Below are 11,080 nucleotides of genomic sequence, written 5' to 3'. Positions count from 1 at the left end.
CTCTGATGCTGCTTGGCCTGCTGTGTTCATCCAGCTCTACACCTTGTTATCCCATTGGATAAATGTGCTGTCTAAACTGGCCTAGAGTCAAGAGTAGGCTACATTTAGTCCCAGTTTGAGTTGTGTCAACCTTGGCTCACAACTTGCTTCACATGCCTGCCTGTGAGGCAGACAGTCATGAATTCAAGTCTTGCTCCAGTGATTTGAGAACAAAATTAAGGCTGATTGTCCTAGTGCAGTCCTGTGTGCAGCACTGTCTGAAATGCCACATGCAGGATGAAACTGAAACTCTGTCCCTCAGGTGGCCATAAAAATTCCCATGGCACTATTTTGAAAATGTTGAGGGAAGTTCTCCCTGGTATTCTGACCACATTTATTCCTCAACAAACATCAGTGTGAAAATATATTGATACACAGAACACTGGGAATAATTTGTCTTTTAAAATTATTGACCCAACAATTGCTATAATTAATCATCAAACTAACCAATGCAAAAGGAAATTCAGGGGAAATTTCTGACTTAAATTGTGGTCTGCTATTGATTGGCAGGTGATCTACTTATCAGTCTCTCTCCATGGCCATTCCTGTCACTCTGAGTACACGTATGAAGGGCAAACCTGCTAAATTTGAATGGAAGACTCTGATGTTGGGAAGATGGACTAAACATTTCAGTTCATTGTTTAGTAAGTTTAGTGACAATTTGAATCAGAAGCAGTCTGAAGCTCCTTCTAAGTATGCGGAATCAGTCTTCATGCCCGATACTTGAATATTTATTTTCTAATTCTCTTAATCTTAACTATTGTTATGCAGTATGAAGACACAGTAGAGGCAACTTTTGAAATAGTTTAGTACAAAAAGCAACAGTGAAAGAAAATTTTTCGATAGTTCATTGCCAAATAAATGATGTGTGGGTAACTATGAGTCACTGGAGACTACAAGAAAACTGTATACTCCAGTCTTCCCATGTTACTGTGTTTCGCATGCAAAAGTAAAACTCCCTTTGTGTTGTGCTAACAAACATTTCTAGGTAAGGTACAACAGCAAACAGATGTAGGGTAAAGTTCACTTTGCATGGTCCTACAGAGCTTTTCTTGAGCTGGTCATAGTTTCACAATTAGATACAGATTACAAATCCCTCAATGTTTTCATCAAACACTCACTATGGGAAAGAAACAGAGGAGATCTATGGTATGGGGATTGTATCCCCTGGAATTTAGAAAATTATGGTGTGGTTTTATTGAAGTTTTTAAGATATTAAGGCCTAAGGTATGAGTGGACACAGTGGCATAGTAGCAATCTCACTGGACTTGTAATTCAGAGGTGTAGGCTAATGCTCTGGGATGTGGCTTCAAATCCTGTGGAAAATCATAAATGTAACACATTCAGTCAAAAAGAAAGGAGGCAGAAAGCAGGAAAATATAGCCCAATTAGCCTCAAATTTCTCACAGGAAGATTCTGGAATTCATTATCAAAAAAGTTAAAGTAGGATACTTCAAGTGCATTGAAAATTATGTTTAACTTTTTTTGTTGAATTAACATATATGGTGAATGAAGGGAATCTGGTGGATGTGATGTACTTTACTTCTAAAAAGCATTTATAAGTTTCCACATCAACAGTTGCTGTACAAAGTAAGAGTATATGGTCTATGGGGTAACATATTAACATAGGTAAAGGGTTGGTTAACTAACAGGAAACAGAGTAGGGATAAATTGGTCTTTTTGGGTTCGCAAGCTGTAACTAGTGGAGTACCACAGGGATCAGTGCTGGGACCTCAAGTATTTAATGTATTGGATCAGGGTACTGAATCTATTTATTGCTAAATTAGCTGACAGCAAGGTAGTTAAGAAAGTAAGTTGTCAAGAGGAAGTGGAGAGTCTATAAAGGGACATAGTCAGGTTGAGTGAGTGAGCAACATTTGACAGATGGCATAATATGTGGGTGAATGTAAATTTGTACATTTTGGCTGGAATAATCGTGTGATGATACTATGGCTTTAAGGGGTGTATTTTGTCCTCACTTTTTCAATGAAGAAAGCCTGAAACAGAGGCACCAAATGGTCTGCTCACGGCCAATAAAGTAAATAGCTTGTGAGACTTTGGGTGTTATTTTTTTAAAAGTCGGAACAGTAGAAGCAGCCTGAATTGGGTGGGACCAATTTCCCACTTAACCAGGATTTTTAGTTTTAGTTTTAGCAGTTGCCGAGGTCTTGAAACTGGATGTGGAAGCTCAATCTATTGAGACAATCTATTTTACTGAATTTACTTAGCCAGGGATGTGTTATGGGATGTTACTATATTAGAACAGTTAATTAGTAATAATCAATATATATATCTTTTTATTAAGCATGTTGATGGAGTTACAGTTAAGCCAGTTCTTTTATTTTTATTTTGTTGGTATTTTAACTATATTGTATGAAGTGTGTTTTGCCTCAAACCTGACCAATTCTGAACTGCATCCGGAACGCAAAGCCTTGCACTTACCTTTAAAATAAGAAAAAATTAGCGTCTAGGCTATCGTCTTAATATATTTTGAAGGGGTTTGGTCTGGTCCATAACAATGGATTAGCAGTATATTGTTTAACTTGAGAGAGTCTCGGGATCTGGTGGTACAAAAGGATTTGGGTGGCCTGGTATATGAATCACATAAAATTCATATACAGCTACAACAAGTGATTAGGTTGGAAAATGGAATGCTGTTGCTTATTGCATGGAGGATGGAATATATTGGAAGAACATAAGGGAGAAAGCTATATAAAGATATTTCAATTGACATTGATGCAAAGTTGTAGAATGGAACATAATCATCAAAATGAGCATGTTAGGCTGGGTGGTCTGTTTCAATGTTGCAAATATTTTGTGTACTTGGCTAGCCTACTTAACTTGCCTAAGCCAAAGGACATTACCAGTCTGCCTTGAACCCCATCTATGTACTGTCCTGTAATTACTACACAGTAACTTCACAAGGCGAAGGTGGAAAAAAGGGAAATTGATTTATAGATGAAGCCAAATTCACATTGCATTTTGTAATGTAGTTGTACCATTAATATAATTATTGTGATTAATTAATTACATTTTTATGTTTTATCTTTTAATCCAACAGGACCATGATTCAGGAAAGGGAAACAAGGCAAACAAGCTTAGGCCATGTAAATTGCAATTATGAACTGCTCAAACTTGTGTTTATTAGGGAAGCAAAGATGAATTTTATAGGTTAATTGAAGGTGACAAATGCATTAATTTGCCGAGTCATCCTGAGTGGACATTTAACCTAAACTCATGAAAATGCATCACACCATTATACTTAACAAAACAGCTTTTAATATCAGAAATAGTAAGAACTGTAGATGCTGGAGTCAGAGATAACACAGTGTGGAGCTCGGGGAACACAGCAGGCCAGGCAGCGTCAGAGGAGCAGGAAAGTTGACATTTCGGGTCAGGACCCTTCTTCAGAAATATCAGTCAACATCCAGTTTTAAGAACATGGGAATCTTCATTTATCAAATTCTGTACTTTTGCAGGGAATTATTCAGGTATTTTAGTCTAAGGTTGCATTCTCCCTGTCATCAAACCATTTTTACAGGATATCATTATTATGAAATCCCTTGATTTTTAAAAATCTTTTCATGGAACGTGAGCATTGTTGGAAAGGGCAAGATTTGTTGCTCATCTTTAATTGCCCTGGAGAAGGTGCTGGTGAGCCGTCGCCATGAATCAGTGCAGTCCATGTGGTACGGGGACACCCACAATGTTGTTAGTCAGGAAATTCAAGGACTTCAACCCATTGATAATGAAGCAATGATGCTACATTTGCAAGTCAGGACGCTGTGTGATTTGAAGGGAGAATTGCTGACAGTGGTATTCTCATGCACTTTCTGCACTCAGACATCCTTTTAAAAACTCAAACCTAGTGTAATCCAAACAATGGTTTTAATTTATCTTTCTATTCCCAGGCTGTCTCTTAGCAGCAGTTTGATGACTGAGGGATAGCTGTGTGTGCCTAACCATTATCCTTCATAACGTTTAGCATTAGGAGGGAAATTGAAAAACTTGTTGAGAATAATCAATAGGAGATGGTAGGAGACAGGCTTGTTGGACTTAAGAGCCTTTTCCTCTTCTTGCCAATTCCATTGTGTTGATTCAACAGAGTGCAGTTCACTTTTAAGTACAGTTTTGGTGCAGTTCTGATTGACAGATTCACCGACCGTATATGAAAGGGACTAACGTGTCTCAGGCTGGGAACTAAATCACAGAAAAACAATAACAAACATCTCTAGCCACACAGATGAACAACTCAGGAGGTTTTGCTTTCTGCTTGTTTGACTGGGACACATAAGTTAGATTAATAGCAAATTGTACGATGCATGGTGTTGACTGTTTGTAACAATCAGAGGATGAGCAACCAACTGCAGCACAGATATGTTCATGGAAATTGGATAGCTTTGAGGCTAGCTTTGGTGCAAGACTATGTGATAACTTGTTTAGGAAGCTCCAAGAGTCCAAGGCAATGATGATTCATTAAATTATTGAAGAGCAGAGCCATAGAGTTATGTAGCTGCTGGGCAGCAACAACAACAACTTACATTTATATAGCACCTCGAATTTAATCAGATGACCAAAGTGCTGCACAGGTATGATTATGAAACAAAATTTGAGCAAGTGAGGAAGTATTCATGATCAAATCTTAGCAATAAAGAGGCATGTTTTCAGGAAAAGCTTAAAAGAAGAGAGCTTGAAGTAGAGAGAGATAGAGAGGCTTAAGATGAAAATCCAGAGCTTAGGACCTAAATAACAAAGACAAGATTTTCAAAGATGAAATGATGGAAATCAGCTATGTGTAGGAGGCCAGAATTACAGGATCGCAGAGATTCTGGATAGTTATAGAGTTGATAAAGGTTACCTGGATAGAGAAGGGATAGGCCAAAGAGAGATTTGAATAAACGTTTGAGAATTTTAAATTTGAAGCATTGCTGAACTGAGAGTTACTAAAGGCCCTTAAACACAGGGATTATGGGTAACTGGGATTTGATGCAAGTCAGGATATTTATAGAAGAGTTTTGAATGATCCCAGACAATGTTACAGCAATGTAAGTATGTGCCTTGGTAATGTAGTGGATATTGGTTCAGAAGTTTTGATTCAATAGGATATTAAAGTTTTGAGTGGTCAATTTCAATCTCAAACAGTGGCTAGGGACCGGGACAGCCAGAAAACTAGCCTGAAAGCTGAATTAGTTCATGAATTAGGCTCAAAATTTCAATGTGGCACTCTAACTTAAGAGTTGACAACAGCTTCAGCAACTTTAGAAAGTATCAATGTAGGGACATTTGGGTAGGAAATTGCAGAATAAGAAAGGGCATTTTTCTGAAGGTGAAATTGAGCAAATTTCCAAAGAGAAGGTCACATGAACTGAGAGCAAGAAAGGTGATCAGTCTGTAATCCATAATGCCCGTGTTGAAGACAATAAGTGGGATTTGATAAAAGCATACTGATAGGTCTTTTTCTCACATTTAACCTATCTCTCTCCTTACTCCCCACAATCTCTCATTCCTCACTCAAAGTTTTGAATAGCTGAGTCAACCTTGCAAGCCTGGTCTGCTATTTTATTAGCTCACGTCTGATCTATGTCTTAATTCCATTCACTGCACCCATCTTTATTCCATATCCCTGATACCTTTATACATTTGCTAGTTCTTGATATATTTTGTCTCTCATTCTTTTCAGTTTTCAGTGCTGTGTACGGTGCTCCTCTGCCATTGGTATCTATATTTAAGAAAAAAGGTTTGGACATGGTATGAACAGGATTTGTAGGATCATAGTATTTGATCTATGATCTGTGTGCTGAGTTCAGTTTGATTTTATTCAGTTTACTTCTGAATGTTAGAATTCAATGCAAATTGTTTGGTGGTAATCAGAGATAATGCTTGGCCTAGTTTATCTTCAGAATGATGATAGAAAGAGATTGAGGTATGTTGTAGAACCCCTTCCCCCATTTTAGATGAGCCCTGCTAACAATGGACAGACCAGTGATCAAACCCACAACCTTACCGTCTCACTCAGCTCCTCACGGAGATATAACTTGCTTTCTGCAGACTACTCAATGCTTCAACACAATCTGTTCCTGGTACTGCGTCTGCCCAATGTGTCTCCCGTCAGTATTTCTGATTGCCTTGTTCATTGAAGCATTTCTGAAGCAATTTGCTGATCTGCTTTCTGTATTTGTTACTTTCCTCCCCTTTGCTATCTCCCCCAAGTGCCATCTCAGTGTCAGCAGAATCATCAGTTGGGAAAAGGAGATGGAGATATGGGATAAAATGCTATTACTATAGTTAATCTTGCCCTCACCTGCTGTACATACATTTTCATGCTGGAGGGATTCACTGGACAGCAGTAATGAGTGGGAACCTCTGCTAATTTACTCCCTTCCTCCTTGCTTGGGACACAGATGCCAGGTGTATAGGACTGAACAATGTATGTGCATAGCTCAGTGATTCTGTCAATTGACATTTGAGAGCATGGGATATCTTTTCAGAGTGGACTCTGATCAGAATATTGCCAGAAGCCCATTCTGGGTTTTTGATTGGCCCTGACAGTAGCCAAAGATTCTGGCCATGTGGACTTCCAGAATTGTTTGCAACAAATGGATGTCCTGACCCTGCCAAGCACAGGGACAAAGGCTCTGGTATTGGAATTATGGTGTGCCAAGGGTTACTCTGATCTCTCAGCTTCTTCAATCCACAGCGTCCTCAGTGGGCCTTGCTGGCAAAGTATCATAAAGCACATCCAGCTGACTGACTGCATAGGCACATTGCTTCCAGTCTCAAGATCAACAGAGTCCAGACATATAGCTGGGAGTTCCTAATTTTCCAACTCTTAGTTAGAGTTCGAGACCTCAGTCAGTTCTGTAGGACATTCCTGGAAATGTTAGACAGATTCACGCCTCGGCTTCCCACCACCCCACCATCCACCCAACTACCCTGACCCAGCTAGACCAGCCCTCAACCTGTCAACCCCTCCAACCAACCCACATATCGTCCCAACTATCATACCCATCTCTTCCATCTTGCTCCCAATACCCATTCTACTGACCTGTCAGTCTGCCCACCTTTTGATTTTTATTATTTCATTTGATGGGGAGATGGCCAGAATTTATTATCTAATTGCCCTTGGAAAACTTGTGGCGAGCAGCCTTCATGGACCATTGAACTCCATCGAGGTCAGAAGTCATATGACACCAGGTTATAGTCCAATGGGTTTATTTGAAACCACGAGCTTTTGGAGTGCTGCTCCTTTATCAGATGAAGTCACCTGATGAAGGAGCAGTGCTGCAAAAGCTTGTGATTTCAAACAAATTTGTTGGACTATGACCTGGTGTCGTGTGACTTCTGATTTTGTCCGCCCCGCCCAACACTGGCATCTCCACATCATGAACTCCATATAGTGTAGGTACACCCGCAGTGTTGTTAGGATGGGAGATCCAGAACATTGGAGGAACAATGCAGTTCAAAGTCAGGATCATGTGTGGCCAGGATTCGAATTTCAGGTGTGGTGTACCACTTGGTCTAAGTGGTAGTTGTCACAGGTTTGGGAGGTGATTTTGATAGAGCTTGGTGAGTTGCTGTATTGCATCTTATAGATGGTACATACTATCTGCCATGGTATCAGAGGTAGGGAGAATGAATGTGGAAGGTGACAGATGGGGTGCAAGTCAATTAGGCTGTTTTATCCTGGATTTCATGAGGTTGTTGGAGTTGCCCTCATTCAGGCAAGTAGGAAGTATTACATCACACTCCTGACTTGTGAATTGTAGCTGAGGGACAGAACAGCTTTTGGTAAGCCAGGAGGTATTTCCTCAGTACAGAATTCCCAGCCTCCCACCTTCTCTAGTAGCCACAGTATTTATAAAGCTGGTCCAGTTCAGTTTCATTGTAGCCTCAGGATATCAATACTGGGAGAGTGAGTGATGTACTGGTATTAAATGTCAGCTCATGCCTAGATATTGTCCAGGTCTTGTGGCATGTGGACATGGACTTCTCCAATATCTGAACAGTCTTGAATCATGTTGACAATTGTGCACTCATCAACAAGCATCCCCACTTATGACCTTATGCTGGAGGGAAGGTCATTGATGAAGAAGCTGTAGTTGGTTGGGCTTGGGACAGTACCCCGAGGAACTCCTATCTTGATGTCTTGGAGCTGAGGTGACTGACTTTCAACAACCACAGCCATTTTCCACTGTGCTAAGTATAAAACCATAAGAACATAAAATAAAACAGCAGAATTAGACCATTCAGTCCATCAAGACTGCTCTGCCGTTCAACCATGCATGATATGTTTGTCAACTCTATTCTCCTGCCTTCTCTTCATAACTTGTGATCCCTTTACTAATCAAGAGCCTATCTAAGTCTGTCATAAATAACATTCAATGACTTGGATTCCACATCCTTCTGTGGCAATGAATTCCACAGATTCACCACCCTCTAGCTGAAAAATATTCTCCTCATCTCACTTCTAAAGGGTCATCCCTTCACTCTGAAACTGAAAGTCCTAGTCTCTTTTGCTGGTGGAAACATCTTCTCCATGTTCACTGTATCCAGGCCTCTCAGTATTCTGTAGGTTTCAATCAGATCCCCAGACCCAGGCCACTTTTCATATGACAAAAACTCCAAATCTACTCCAAAACCTTAAAAACTCCATCCTCAGGATCATTTGTGTATGACTCCAACCAGCTGAGAGTGTTCCTCTGGTTACCGTTGATTCCAGTTTTGCCAGCATTCCTTGATGCTGCACTTAATCGTATGCTGCATTGATATCAAAAGCTGTTGCTATCATCTCATCTTTTGAGTTTATCCCTTTTGTTCATGATGGACAGGGCTGTAATGTAGTCAGGAGTGGAGAGGCCCTGGTGGAACCCAAACTGAGCTTCAGTGAGCAGGTTACTGCTGAAAAAATGCCAATTTACTGAAGATCCAGGTAATGGAGCAGGTCGGACTTGTTCTGCTTCTTGCGTACCCGACATACCTGAGTAATTTTTCACATTGTCAGGTAGATGCCAGTGTTGTAGCAATCCAACATCAATTTCCGCACCATGATTGATCTCACCATAGATTGCCTTCTGGGTTTTTTTTTTGTTGTTGAGCTGCTGCTGTCAACTAACTAGAAAAATACAAATAGACATGAATGAGAAAGAAGAAATGGGTCACTAATGGATATGCCTAGATACAGAATGAATTTCATTCAGGAAGTATCCCTAACTTTGGGTTTGGAATCAAGTAACTTCCAATGTTAGAAAGGTACAGTTACAGATGTGACTATGTTACAGAATGTTGATGTTGGAAGATATAGTATCTAACATCTTTAGCGAATTTGATTCATTACTGGGCAATTACCTGGGGGAATCACACGCAAGGGACTGAAATACAAGGGTTGTCCTCAGAAGGAACAACGTTAGAGGAAGAGAATAATTCAACCAGGATACATAGATAGAATTCAGTCCCCATTTTAAATACCTATCTTTTCTATCCTTAGTTTAATTTTCCATTATAAATTCTAATATCCAGAATTAGGATAGAAGTTGCTTGTGTAAGTGTGTCATGTTATAATGTCACCTTCCCACAGTGTTTTAGTCAAATGCCTTTAGTGGCAAGAGGATGCAATTACAGGGTGGCAAGTTTACATGGAAAAGGTTGAGGGGAACCCCAATGACTTCGTTTTTCATAATCTATGCAGTTGTGAGTTGGATGGTAATTGGCCTTTCACTACTATAAATCATTATTCAGGTGAGACTTGTGCTAATGTTACCAGCTAAAGTTGATTTTCACCTGCCTAAATCGTGATCATTGTCTGATCGTGCTGATGCATTTCCTTCCTAAGTTGTCCCTAAGCTATTCCTACTGCTTCTTCACCAAAAAAATTGCAATGAATAAAATAATTTTTTTTATCTCTCTTGGTCCAGCGATATGAAACTGCTACAAAAATGTCCTCAAGGTAAAACATACCTCACTGTAAATGGACAACAATGAAGACATTTACTGAGAGAGAATGTTTTACCAGATTGATGTTGTGACAGTTGATAGCAGGGCTGTGAGTCATTCTTTTTAGAATAAACCTATTCTAAATTCATGCTAGGCGCTTGCAGCCAAAATTTAGTAGCAGATGGGACTCTGGGTATAATGAGACAGACTGGGAGGTGATTGGATGTCAGCACACTAGGTTCTTGACTCCTATCTGCAGAGAGCAAATAGCTTACTGTGAGGGTCCCTCTGATTTGCAGAAGGGGCAGAGCTCTCAGAAGCAAAGACCGATTGTGCTGTATTGTGTTTGCCTGCTGTTAGAGTCAAGGGATTTTACCGCTGGCAGTTCCTGCTCCAGTACGAATTTGATTAATGAAGATGACTGGAATTACTGATGTTGTTCAATGACTTTGGTTGACAAGACATAAAGCTAATCTGTTGTTTGACTGGTTTTGTTTTAGTGAATGCAAGGATGCGAAACTCTTGATAGTGATATATCTAAACCCTCCTGTTCTACTCCCTGTCTGCGCTCAGAGCGCTGATCCTCAATCAGATGCTTCCAGTGCTGAGAGGAGCTCGCAGATAGTTGAGGCTGTAATTCCTAGTTGGTAAATGCATGTCTAACAGTGTCCCCATTAGCAATCCCTGCAGGTATGGTCTTCCCTAGGAGCAACAACAGATGGGAAATCAGCTCCATTACCTAGACTAATCCCACCTCCAGCTCTATGTCCATTGCCTGTCGAATAATGGCTTGTGAAGTGCATATCCAAGTGTTTGTTATATGCATAGAATCCTCTATCATTTTTTCAGATAGTGAATTCTACCCCACAAACCTTGGTATGAAAATATGTTTCCTCAACTTCTGTGTCAATCTGCTATCAATTACAGTCCTTCAAATTTATGGATAGTAGAAACTGCCGATGCTGGAGAATCTGAGATAACAAGGTGTAGAGCTGGATGAACACAGCAGGCCAAGCAGCATCAGAGGAGCAGGAAAGCTAACATTTTGGACCTGGAAGAAGGGCCCAGACCCGAAACGTCAGCATTCCTGCTCCTCTGATGCTGCTTGGCC

The sequence above is a fragment of the Rhincodon typus genome, chromosome 31 (assembly GCF_021869965.1).
Source record: "Rhincodon typus isolate 14 chromosome 31, sRhiTyp1.1, whole genome shotgun sequence".
In the NCBI taxonomy this organism is placed as follows: domain Eukaryota; kingdom Metazoa; phylum Chordata; class Chondrichthyes; order Orectolobiformes; family Rhincodontidae; genus Rhincodon; species Rhincodon typus.
This window is presented reverse-complemented; position numbering follows the sequence as displayed.